Source organism: Bos taurus, chromosome 14 (genome assembly GCF_002263795.3).
Source record: "Bos taurus isolate L1 Dominette 01449 registration number 42190680 breed Hereford chromosome 14, ARS-UCD2.0, whole genome shotgun sequence".
Classification (NCBI taxonomy): Eukaryota; Metazoa; Chordata; class Mammalia; order Artiodactyla; family Bovidae; genus Bos; species Bos taurus.
The window spans coordinates 80,446,970-80,461,199 of NC_037341.1; positions in this window are offsets into that span (position 1 = coordinate 80,446,970).

Below are 14,230 nucleotides of genomic sequence, written 5' to 3' on the forward strand. Positions count from 1 at the left end.
ACATCACATCACATCATCGACACATGAAGTCCTGCTAATATTGGCCAGTGGGCTGATTAGAGAAAGAAATAAAGAAATGAAACAAAATACTTTGTATATAATATGTGGTTGGAAAAGTACTTATTCACTACCCTGAAAGTTGATTATTAAATAGAAAAAAATTAAATCTTTACCCCCGATATAAATAAACTGTATTTAAGGGCATGACCTATGTTGAATGGATGAGGAAGAGTTATTCTACAAAACGACTAGAAGACTCCACTGGTAAGATGTATCTGCTTAATAACAGAGGTTTTCGGCACATGTCCCCTCATAAATATTTTCAATATTTCGTGTCCATCAAGCTCATGGATTAAGTTCTTCCACAGTCTATGCTGCTGCTGCTGCTAAGTCACTTCAGTCATGTCCGACTCTGTGCGATCCCATAGATGGAAGCCAACCAGGCTCCCCCATCCCTGGGATTCTCCAGGCAAGAGTACTGGAGTGGGTTGCCATTCCCACAGTCTATAGACCTTCATAAAAAGCAATTAACTTGAAATTCAGGAAAAATTTACCACGAAGATGTTCAAAATCAAATATTTAATCTAATTTCTTATATCACTTCCAGAATTGGATCTTAGATATATGCAACTGAACACATACATGTATTAATTTTGAATGATCATATACACTGGCCTATAAAGTTTTCAGATTTTGTTCACCTTTTTATCACTGTACGATAAATATCATTATAAAGTTAGATATCTAAAGTACAGCTAAAGCTATGTGTCTGAAAAAAGTAACTTCAGCATTAGAAACAAAAGGTAGACTGTAACATTCTGTCTGACAATTATTTCTTTAATTGCAACCTCAGTCTCCTGCCAGAAATTCAAAAGCTGCATTTTTACCCACACGCAAGCATGTCACTTTATCACATAATACTCCTATAGGGTAATAGTCATATTCAGAAACTAGATTCATTTCAAGCCAAAATAGTTCTTAATGAATATACATACAGCCTAAATATCTGTGACTTAAGGTATTTGTATCTCTCTTAGTCTAATTCTATTTTATATACAAATTACTCATTTCAAGAACAGATGCCAACAACTTTTGCAGTGCACAATCCCTTAAAGAGCAGGCTTATCTTTAATATCCTCACATTAAATTCACCATCTATAGATTATATCTAAATCCCATCAGAAAGAGTAATATCTGTATGTGAATAAGGGTTTATTTAGATTCATAAGAAAAGCTTGAAGTCTTCAATTTTAAACTCAGTTTATTAGATTTCTTTCTATGCAGAAATGCCACGGGCTCCCTGAGGCAGGAACTGTTTCTAACTCATCATGAATCTCCAGGGCTTGGTACAGCGGAAGGATGTAATATATATTTGTTGAATAAATGCATTTTAACATAGAAGAATCTCTTACTTGTCTGTGAAGGTTGAAATTATGCATTAACCATTCTTGCCTTTTGGATATAAATACTCAAGCCAGAGCTCTTTTGATTTAGTCATTGTGCAAGTCTAGCCTATCCAACAAAGACAGCGCTTTCAATTCTACACGGTTGAGTAGTCTGTTCTTAGAATAGACTTTGAAGGGAACCATCAAGGATGTGATGATTGGACAGTGACAGTTTTTCCAAAGATTATATGTTCACACTGTCCTTGCTTTACTTTGTCAACATAAAACCAAATATCTATTCCTTTAGCTTTCTTATTTATATTTATTCTACTCTATTATCAGTCAAATAAGAAATGGAGTGCTTATTATTTTTTGTAGGTTTTAATGAGGTTTAACATGATTTTCACCGACTCAATGGACCTGAGTTTGAGTGAACTCTGGGAGTTGGTGATGGACAGGGAGGCCTGGCATGCTGCAATTCATGGGGTCGCAAAGAGTCAGACACGGCTGAGTGACTGAACTGAACTGAACTGAACATGATTTTGTATGAATAAGCTATTTCATTTTTTTCTTTGTATGTATTTATTTATATTTTTAATTCATAGAAATTGTCTAGTAATTTTAAGAATGATTCATTTCCTTTTATTTTCTACTTACAAAATCTTCACACCTGCAATTACTTCCATACAATAACTCAGTCTCCTCTTCTTTCAAATTTGTCTTCCGTCTTCTTTTGATTTTATTTTAAAAACATTAAAGAATAATCATCAAATAGCTTGTTTCCAGACTCCATGCGCTTCTGATTCACTATTAAGTAAAATATAGATTTTTGGCTAAATACCTATTATTTAAATATCCTATTGCTATTTTTCCAAGAGTTTTTATCTTTAAATCATAAGAAATGAATGAAAGTTTGGGTTATCTTCTTAAATGATACATTATAATATGCATTTTTATCTCTTAATGTGATACATATATGTGTCTGTGTCTGTGTACATATCCTTTATATTTTAGACAAATGAGCTCATTTTGAATTTTCCTGGGATAAACTCTGCTGCTAGGTTGAGATGGCTGATTACTTTAAGGAATAATTTACTTTTCTTATATTTATGAACTTCTCACTTAAATTCCGTATAAAAGAAGACACATTTTGTATGTGTGTTTGTGTCTGTCCTGTCTGCCAGATTCAAGTTAGAAGTATTTTTTATTTTTTTTATAATAAGGAAGACATAGTCTATAAGCTAATCGGAAAACAGGCGTATTCTTAAGGATTCCCCTCGTGTCACTGTTTTCCTGGATACTTCGTCTTTTTTCAAATACTAAGTGAAAATCTCATTTGATGTTCATAGCTCAAAGTCATAATGTCCAGTATAAGTGGTTACCTAGTGCATATCTCCAAGATTTAATCTTTTCCCTGTGCTTAATTCCCTGATCCTGAAGCATCAGATATTTTCCTTGAAATGTTGATAATGGGGTCAGCGGGGATGTCTAAAGTCATTTTGGAAATCTGCGGGGCCACAGGGCAGGGCTCTGATAACATAGTTCAGGAAAGAAGGCTGTAGATCTCTGGCTTTGTTGGCCCCGAGCTGTGTCCTCACTGGAGTGATGGTGGCCCAGACAGAAGCAGAAAGAGGCTGCAGAGTCTGCACTGGAGGAAGCAGCTCAGATAATCCCAGAGGGTAACGTCCACACCGTGAGATTACACAGAAGACAGAAACTGCTGACAATGATTAAAACTATATACTCTTGCTACTGCTACTGCTAAGTCACTTCAGTCGCGCCCGACTCTGTGCGACCCCATGGACGGCCTCCCACCAGGCTCCTCTGTCCCTGGGATTCTCCAGGCAAGAACACTGGAGTGGGTATATCCTCTTGAAAGAGTATTTACTGAATATTTGTCAAATGGCGCTATGGTCAAAGCTGCAGTTCTTTCTGAAACTGTATCTGCATACACAATCCTGTATGTCCTGCTCACGGCGCCAGTCGTCTCCTGTCCACACTGTCCGTGCTGAGCTCGCGGTAGGCACGGTGCCAGCTCGGAGGCTGCAAGCAAACCGGAAGCTCGGAGGCCCTGCAGGCACGTTTCCTCTCCCCGCCAGCGGCCGACCCAGTGCCCACAGCCAGGACGCGGCGGGCACGCTGTCTTCCGGGTGGAGCCCGCGTGTGCAGAGCGCACGGAGACGCCCAGGGCCTCCGAGCCAGCGCCTCTGGGCCGCGTGCCCGGGCCGGAAGTGATCCCAGCCGTCACATCTCAGAACAAGAGCAAGAGCCAGGGGCCGCGGGGAGAGAGCCGACCCCGCATCTCGGCTGACTTACTCTTCCGCCACAACGGTAAAGCAGTGTTTAACGTGTGTGAACGATTGGGCTATTGACAGTCAAAATAACCAAACTAATTTTAGTCTTACCACAGACTCTAATCAGTTCTTTCCACCATGTATGTTTCTTAGAAGAACATGTGACTGATACTTTTTCAGGAAATAAAGCATTATTTCCAATAGAATCTTTTCTATATACAATCTGTAATCTTTTTCAAAGTTCCACTTTACTAACAATAATTTAAAGTTCTTGATGGTTCCAGTTGACTTTCTCTGTGGATCATAATGCTTTGTTATTTGATATACTGATGCATAGCATTATATTAGTTTCAAGTGTACAACATAATGATTCGATATTTGTATATATTGTGAAATGATGGCCACAATAAGTCTAGTTAACACCTATCACCATACATGGTTACAAAACAGGTTTTCTTGTGATGACAACTTTTAAGATCTACTTTCTTGGCAACTTTCAGATATAAAATATGCTTAACTATAGTCACCATAGTCAAAGGGCTTCCCTTGTGGTTCAGCTGGTAAAGAATTTGCCTCCAATGCAGGAGACCTGAGTTCAGCCCCTAGGTTGGGAAGATCCCCTGGAGAAGGGAAAGGCTACCCACTCCAGTGTTCTGGCCTGGAGAATTCCATGGACTGTATGGTCCATGGGGTCGCAAAGAGTCGGACACGACTGAGCAACTTTCCCTTTCCTATGGTCACCATGCTGTACATTGCATCTCATTTATTTTTTAAATGCAGCTTTGTATCTTTTGACCCACTTCACTCATTTCTTCCCACCTCCCAGACTGATGCTAATTATTATTCAATGACAAAAGTCCAAGCATTAATTTATCTTCCTGTACTTTTCCCACATAGGAAATTATGATGATTCTTTCATGTTATTTGTATTTATTTTTAATCACATTCATGCTGGGATCATTAACAAAATATTTTAGATTATGGGAATTTATTGATATTATTAGTAGATAAATTATCTAAAGCTAGAGAGAAAAATAAAAGTATCAAAAACCAGCACAAAATACAGACACAGAATAGTAACAGTGAATGCAAGTTTTTTCATTTTATCTCTGATAAGACTAATGCTAATAGGATGGTTGTAGATTATTCAGCTAAAGTTCTCTCTACACCAAAAAAAAAAAAAAAATGCATTAACAGAGAGAGGGACATAGAATAAATTTCCTTTCCTATTTTCCATTCTCTTCTTCTGTGTCACTCCCCAGATTCTTTATTATAAAAAAATCACTCTGCAACTGTAGTCCCTGCAATCCGTTGCTTTGAAAGTTAAATAATGCACAGTGGGACTCTATATTTTCAGAAAATGAAGGTCCTACACACTCAGCAAAACTGTATAACATTTTGCAGATCCCCTATCTTTAGCATTTTTGTTATTGCATTTTCTGATGTATTCCTAGAATATGCTTGTTACATATTAGGTTTCCTATCTCATCTCAAACCCTATTTACATGAATAGATTTATGGCATTTAAAGTAGAAACCAGAAATTTAGCCCAATGTATTTCATCACATGTTATTTAACTCAGATACCTTATTATATCACATGTATCAGAATAAATGCTCCTAGATGGGTTCTGTTTAAGAGATCCATTTTAAGTGTTGGTACAGAGAGAGACGGGGGGCAGGGGAGAGGCAAAGAGACAGACATGGATTCTATTCCCATTTGAATATAAGATTATATTTCACCAAATTTTAGAGTTCATTTGGAACCATAGAACTAAGCAGGATAAGGAAAATGTCAGCAATATTAAACACGTTTACTGACTTTACCTTCGAAAGTCACAAAGTAGGGTTTTCCAAGCATGGACACTTTATCCTTATCTTTTAATACTTTCATGACTGTGTTTAATCTTCTAAACTCAAGATGGGTAATTTTATATCCATTTCTCTGCCGTATCCAAGTCATTTTAGAATGTAATGGTAGGAAGGTGAAGAAACACATTTTCTTTTCTTGAAGGACTTTATTGGGCACTCTATATAACATCTCATTTCACCATGATAAAGTCAGTAGACACTGTAGTTGTTGTTGAAAGATGCAATTAATGTTGCCTTCGGACCAGGTGGTATATTGGAGAAGGAAAGGAGACTCCGAAGTAGGCAAAGAAGGAGTGTGCCCTCAAGGACTTGGAGGAGCCTCAGGCCTTCTGTGATATAATTTTGTCCATATTCCCCTCGCCAATTTCTTTTGAGCTCTAATGAAATTATTCCTTACTTTGAACTTCCTCTTCCAGCCCATCTTCCATGTGCGTAATGAAGACATCTTTCAAATCTATAGATCCACATCATCGCTTTTTAAAAAATTTCCACATTTCCACCACATGAACAAAGTAAACTGTGTTCACACGACCCTCCATTACATGCGGCACCTGGCAGTCCGCCCCTTCCTCTCATTCATTCATTCAATCAGTAAGCAAACATTTTAAATGTCTACACTGAGAAATTTTAGCATAATGATTTAGAAAACGGGCTTAGGAAGCTGTTGGGGGCCAGGGTGAGGCACTCCGCCCGTGGCAAAGGTCATGAGGAAGGAGGCTCGACATACGCAAAGGTGGGATCGAGCCTCAGGAGTCCCCCTGGAAATCCTCGAGCATCTACCTCCATAACCAGAGCCTGCCTACTTTACTACTTTGTGCTCTCCCCTACACCTCTGACTTTACGGGGGTCTGTTCCCCACCACCTCTTTCGGAGAAGGAGTTAACTTAGAGCTCCAGTTAATAATAATTCCTGGGCGTGATAGTGTTTCAACCTACAAACTCCTCTGAAGGTTCTCTAGCCTGCCTGACAGGCTTGTCCAGCCACATGTGATTGCTCACAGCCTCCCAACCGTGAGAGGCACGAGATGCTTTAAACCTTCTAAAAACAGGTTCCTTAGAAAAGTTAGAAAACCATTAGTATAAGTATAATGGGCTGATTAGAAATTGTATTGGTGAAGGGTTTTTCATTTGTTGAGCCAATGTTTGTTGCTAAGTCTCCACATCCCCTGCCTTTACACACATTAATGAATATATAGAAGAAATAAGTATTAACCTTTGATATTAATCACATTAGACCTTAGGCTAAGTAAATTCTTTCCTTAATTAAAACCCACTACACCCTCACCCTATAGGAATGTAACTTTATCTGTTACCTTCAGAAGGTGGAGTCTTTTTTAAGAATAATCACCCCTGGAGAAATAAGTGTCCTGGTTGACTGACCGTTGTCACAAGGAGAGGGTCATAAATTGTCAGCTGGCCCCTTGGCCAGAAGATGATGTAACACCCCTAAGACCTCTGTATACATTTGTATGAAGCACCTGACTTTGATAAAAGTCAGGACTGCTGACCCCACGTGACTTTTGCATAACATCTCAGTGTATAAAAGTAGACCATGGAAAATAAAGAATTGGGATCAGTTTCTTGAAATACTGGTCTCCCCATGTCGCTCTCTCTCTCAAACTCTGGCTGAGTTTCCATCTGGAGCGCGGAGCCCACCATGCTTACTAATTATGCCTGGGCTTCTAAGATCCAACCAGGGAGGCCTCAGTGTCTCCTCTCCTTTGGGAGAACGGAAGGGCGCCTGCGGCCTACGTAAGTGGTGCAAGCTTCTTGTCTTGAAGTTTTATTGGTTCCCGCGTAAACCAAGCTACTCAGCCTCTTTTCTCCACTGAATTTTCCTACTGAGCTATCCTCATTCTATTACTCTTTATGTCTCTAATTAATATCTAATTGAAGCTTTGTATCCTGATCCTCGCCGACGCCGTCCCCGCTTCGAACTCCCTGGATCAGCCAGGGCTGGACCTCGGCAGGAAGCAAACCATTATATTTTTTAAAGTTACTCTGCCTAACATCTGTGTGAAATTGAATCAGCAACCTAAACATCCCAAGCCTCTGCTTCATCACTTATAAAATGAAACAGGAATAAGCTCTACCATAAACCGGTATATGAGGACTAAACAAGACAATCAATGCAAATATATGGACTATAATGCCTAGTACTATGAGAGGACCTAGTAAATGCAGATTGTTGTGGTGTGATGGGCCTGGTTTCCAATGGATCACTGGGTGTAACAGACTAAAGAGAAGCAAAAATGGATGCCAGGAGTGGAGTGGGGTGAGGGGCCTTTCGTGACAGACAGGGCAAAAGGTGATGGTTAGTTTCGAGTAGAATCATAGAGTGGAAATGGAGAGAAATGAGCGTGTTCACAAAAAAGTTTGAATTTAGCATGTAAGATTGATGAGAGATCAGTTTCCTTTTTGGAATTAGGGAGAGGAGATGTGAAGGATTATTTCCTTTTTTTTAAATTTGTGTGATAGGATGAAGAAGAGCTAGGTTTGAAGGGAAGCCAGAGCAGGTCGAGTAGAAGGCCCTGGAACTGGTCTTACACAGCTGGCTGAATCTGATATGCCCCTGGGTCATCAGAGGAAGTGTCCAGCAGGCAACGCCATTCACCGAAAAGTGTAGCTGAGGAAAAAGCAGCAGGAGCCAGCCTCATCGCTCACCAGTCAGGACCTGCAATGGACAGCCCAACAACGCTGGTCTGTAAACTTCCCGTAAGTTTTGAAACCTTGTCTTACATGGTACCTCTTCTTTCTAGAATGTTCTTGCCCAGTCTTCTTCACCTGGATCCCAGGTTCCCATCTTCCTCAGTTGAGAGGAAATCCCCTCTCATAGACTGTGTCGTAAGGAAGGCTGGTCAGTCAGCAAGCTTATTTTCACTACACTTCTCAGCTTCCCCTGAGGATCCATGTCGTCACTAAACATGCCCCACCTAGGTCTCATCTCCTCCCCAAAAAACACCCCCAGGTCTCTCTGTCCAGCGGCCTGTCTGCCACAGAGAGCTATCAACAGACTCTAGGGTTCTAGGAGACACCAAAGGCGTGGGAGAAGAGCCTTCAAAACACAAGGGAAAGGGGCCCCATCGAACATAGCAAATACACAGACATGCTTGAGTAAAGGAAAAAAAAGTCTGACTGTGTTAAACCATTGATATTCTGGAACTGCTACAGTAATTAGCCCACCGTGAAACCTTCCTAATTTTCCACAGCTATCGTAAATGCTCCTCTGTGTTCACAAAGCCCCATAATTTTGTCATTACATCATTATACTTTTCATAAGGGGTTCCACATTAGCTTATATGTCTGTGTCTCAAACATTATAGGCTCTATGAAGGCAAAGTTCACATTTTCTCTTATTTTCATCCTGGCATCCCAACATGGTTTCTGGAACACCTGGCTCTGAGTAAACATTTTTTTTTAACATAGGAAAATAAGTGAATTATTTAGTTCATCTATCCAAATTTCTCGTGATGTTTTCCCCAAGACCTGGTTGATATCATAACACAACAACTATGCATTACCAGGGTTTCAATTCTTTAATCATTTCTCAATTTACCATTTGTCTCCTTGATCCTGTCTCTTAATTTCCATAATCCTCTTGAGCTGTTAGGAAAAAATTTAATTCTCTTCCAGTATATGGTTACTGGGCTTCCCTCATGGCCCAGATGGATAAGAATCTGCCTGAAGTGCAGGAGACCCGGGTTTGATCCCTGGGTCAAAAAGATCCTCTGGAGAAGGAAATGGCAACCCATTCCAGTATTCTTGCCTGGAGAATCCCCTGGATGGGGGAGCCTGGTGGGCTACAGTCAATCGGGTCACAAAGAGTCAGACACGACTGAGTGACTAATACTATGTAGTTATTAAGTAGATTTTTATATGTTAAAATTTACTTTTAGGACAATAACTCTTCCTAGGAAATATCCTCATTTCAATGCTGTCTTTTTTTCTTTCCACATTAACAAGCGTTCTTACTTCCTTTCTGTTTCAGTCAAAATAATGAGTCTTTAACTCTATCCTTCAGATAAAATTTGCCTTCTGCTTTTAGATTTCCAAAACCATCCAATTAATTTTTTAAATTAACAACAAATTCTTCAGTCAAAAATATGGGAAACAAAAAGAACATTCTATTTTTTCTTAGCCTTGATGCCTTGCTGGTTTCTAAATTCAGCTTGGCATCTTAAAGTGCCATGAAATAATTACAGAGATCACAGAAGGCTACCCCTCTCATTGGCTAGGGAACAAAACCTATCAGATCACCATATGCTGCCCCTGTACTTCAATGTAACCTTGTGAAAGCTTGTAAATTTCCAACCTCAGCGTTTCTAAGCAACCACTTTAATATTTTCAGTCACAAATTGGACGAAGGCCCCAATGAAACAGACAAAGAAAAATTCATGGAAAGAACCCTCGGAAATGCCAAGTGTACTCAAACAAACAGGACAGGGAACATTTGCTTCCTCAAAGGATGCCTGCGTGGGGCAGGTGGGCTCCAGTCTTCACAGGTATTGAAAGGTGTCTTTAATAGCAAATGCTTTAAATACCAATGATTTTCAAATGAAGTTTATTGCTAAGTTTCTTCCTATTCTGTTTATATATTTATTGTTTTAATACATTTAAATGAATAAATGACTGAAGCATTTGGATATGAAAAAATAATTTGGCCCCAGATCTAATATTTTTCAGAGATACAAATTTAAAAGCATTTAAAATTTGTTTATTCATTTACTTATATAGTCATTATTGGGTAGAGACGTTTGAATTTCATGAATTTACAATATAGTGTGGAAGAACAGACACAGACTACTCAACTTTTAATCCTGTCTCCAAGAACTATCAAACATTTAATCATGAATTTCCCTTCAAGATATTCAGTAACCTGTGAAAACTTTGACATTAAGAAACACTGGTCCAAGGACTGGTGTTTGGAAATCAAGAATGTGGGCAAAGAACATGACATCTAGAATTGGAGAAGACAATGGCACCCCAGTCCAGTACTCTTGCCTGGAAAATCCCATGGACGGACGAGCCTGGTAGGCTGCAGTCCATGGGGTTGCTAAGAGTTGGGCACGACCGAGCGACTTTACTTTCATTTTTCACTTCCATGCACTGGAGAAGGAAATGGCAACCCACTCCAGTGTTCTTGCCTGGAGAATCCCAGGGACGGAGGAGCCTGGTGGGCTGCCGTCTATCGGGTCACACGGAGTGGGCACGACTGGAATGACTTAGCAGCAGGTCTTAATTATAGTCTACAACTTATTAGCTGTGCAGAAAGTGAAGAGGAACTCAAAAGCCTCTTGATGAAAGTGAAAGTGGAGAGTGAAAAAGTTGGCTTAAAGCTCAACATTCAGAAAATGAAGATCATGGCATCTGGTCCCACCACTTTATGGGAAATAGATGGGGAAACAGTGGAAACAGTGTCAGACTTTATTTTGTGGGGCTCCAAAATCACTGCAGATGGTGACTGCAGCCATGAAATTAAACGACACTTACTCCTTGGAAGGAAAGTTATGACCAACCTAGATAGCATATTCAAAAGCAGAGACATTACTTTGCCAACAAAGGTCCATCTAGTCAAGGCTATGGTTTTTTCCAATGGTCATGTATGAATGTGAGAGTTGGACTATAAAGAAAGCTGAGCACTGAAGGATTGATGCTTTTGAACTGTGGTGTTGGAGAAGACTCTTGAGAGTCCCTTGGACTGCAAGGAGATCCAACCAGTCCATTCTGAAGGAGATCAGCCCTGGGATTTCTTTGGAAGGAAAGATGCTAAAGCTGAAACTCCAGTACTTTGGCCACCTCATGCAAAGAGTTGACTCATTGGAAAAGACTCTGATGCTGGGAGGGATTGGGGGCAGGAGGAGAAGGGGACAACAGAGGATGAGATGGCTGGATGGCATCACTGACTCAATGGCCGTGAGTCTGAGTGAACTCCGGGAGTTGGTGATGGACAGGGAGGCCTGGCGTGCTGCGATTCATGGGGTCGCAAAGAGTCGGACAAGACTGAGCGACTGATCTGATCTGATCTGAACCTAGCCTAGGCATTCAAACTCTCTTAAAATGGTGGTTATAATACCCATCTGAATTATTGTAATGATTAAATGGAAATAAGCATGAAGGTTTGAGCTACTGTTCATTAATGGTATTCATTAATGAAAAGTATTATTCATTAATGGTTCATTGTTTATGTATTACTGATTTGTACCACCCCTCTTAATTTTCTGTTATTTGGTGAGCTAGTGTGAAAATTTTTTATTTCTCCAGGAAAAGAACTCTCAGCCTTTCTGAAAATACCAGTGTGAAGTTTTTCAAGCAGCAGAAGAGCTTATCAGGGCGTGTGCTAGCCTCTTATTTCCCCATCCCTCAGACAAAGGTCCCTCTTCTGCTGTCATTTATTACACTCTGAGACATCAAAGATCTTTGGTCCCTCCATTTCCTTTTACTTTTCCAGAGACTCTCTTGCCACAGCAGTAATCAAACTCACTGAGTGGGTGAGTGATGAACAGAAATGTCACAGATCCAGCAGGAATCTACACACAAAACCATCTCCTTATCCTCTGCCAAAATCCTGTTCCGCTGTGGGCTGCATGGGTTCCCAGGGCAGCACAGCAATGCCTCTGGCCCTGAGCGCTTCGCCTCTGGCTCTTCTTTTCATGCCTGCAATTGTTTTATTAGCCGTGTGCCCCAATAGATGTTAGCTTTCCTCTATTTATTATCACCCAGAAGCCAAAAGTTTATTCATTCAGGAACAAGGGAATACTTTCCTGAGCTTCTAATACAAGTTTATATTTAGTTTGCAACTTTTCTCTGAAAATTTTATAACTCCACTGAATATATTCTGTTAGTGACTGTTGTCTATGACTTGTGTAATGCTTTTGGCTTTTCAGTATCTTTTCACATTAATTTCATTTGATCCCCAGAACATCTCAGCAAATTAGACTAGACAGGTACTATAAAACCTCAAGAGAATATGATTAACACTTAAGCGACTTACCCAGAGCCACAAAGTATTAAGGTTTGACTTGGTCTCATCCACCGGTGAGTGTCTTTTCTAACACATGATTACTAACTTTCTTAATAAAATAGTCCCAGATCAATAATAGACAGAGATATTTCATAACATGCCTGGATTGTTCGGTATATTGTTTGTATATAGTTTCTAACAATTTAACTTTCTTTGCACTTTCAAGTTGTGTGAAAAGGCAGCAAACAAATGGATTGTAGCATAAATACTCATTTTGATTGTTGTCATGAAAACTATACATTGAAAGCAGTTTTGATGAATCACATAATCGTACATCTTGTGGTATTGTGACTCCTAATAAGAAATACGTATTTGATCTTTGTCATCATGTTTGGCAGACCTCCTCAAACCCCCAGAATTTCCTAATTGATGAGAGTGATACAGGTGTTTTGAACTGTGGTGTTGGAGAAGACTCTTGAGAGTCCCTTGGACTGCAAGGACATCCAACCAGTCCATCCTAAAGGAGATCAGTCCTGGGTGTTCATTGGAGGGACTGATGTTGAAGCTGAAACTCCAATCATTTGGCCACCTCCTGCAAATAGTTGACTCATTGGAAAAGACCCTGATGCTGGGAAAGATTGAGGGCAGAAGAAGGGGACAACAGAGGATGAGATGGTTGGATGGCATCACCAACTCGATGGACATGGGTTTGGGTGGACTCCAGGAGCTGGTGATGGACAGGGAGGGCTGGCATGCTGCAGTTTATGGGGTCGCAAAGAGTCAGACACAACTGAGCGACTGAACTGAACTGAACTGATACAGGTGTAATTTGTTATGTTAATGAGGTGACTTCTAGAAAGACCTTAAGGGTAGCTGGTAGTTGCCAGTGGAGCCAACCATGTGATTGGAAGGTTGGAACCTATTCCCTGACCTATGCAGAGGGGAGACAGGTTGGAAGTTGAGTTCAAATACCAATGACCAATGACTTAGCCATTCCTGTGTGTGTGTGTGTGTGGGGGGCTGTCGTCTCAGGAGTCACACAGAGTTGGACATGACTGAAGTGACTTAGCATAGCATAGCATAGGAGAATAATTCTTTACCTTTGTCCTTTAGACTAATTTAAGAAGAAATTGCATAAATCAATGTGTGTAAAATTAATATACTTTTCAAAATGTGGTTGGTAGAATGTCTACATCATGAACTCTGGGACTTGTGTATTTGTTATCTTACATGGAAAAAGGAATTTTCCAAGTGTGATTAAGAAGAAAGCTATTGAGACAGGAGATTCTCCTGAATAATCTCAATAGGAATGAGTCTCTAAAAGCAGAAGTCTTCCCAGTTGAGGTCTGTTAGAGAGACTGGACCATGGTAAGGAGGTCACAGGAATGCAATGTAAAAGAAATTGGTTTGCCAAAGATGGAGAAAGGAAACGTGAGCAAATGTGCACATTCTCTAAACTGGAAAAGGCAAAGTAATTAATTCTCAAGTAGAGTCTACAGGAAAAAGCCCTGCCTATGCTTTGATTTTAATCAAGTCAGACCCATCTCAAACTTCCTAACATCCAGAACTGTGTGATAGAAAAATATTTTGTTTTAAGCCACTAACTTCACCATAATACATTGTGACAGCAATAGATAACTATTATAAATGGTGCGATATGGTTAGTAATTTTAAAGCTACCCAGAAAACTCAAACCCAGAGAAGTAGACTCTTCGAGCTT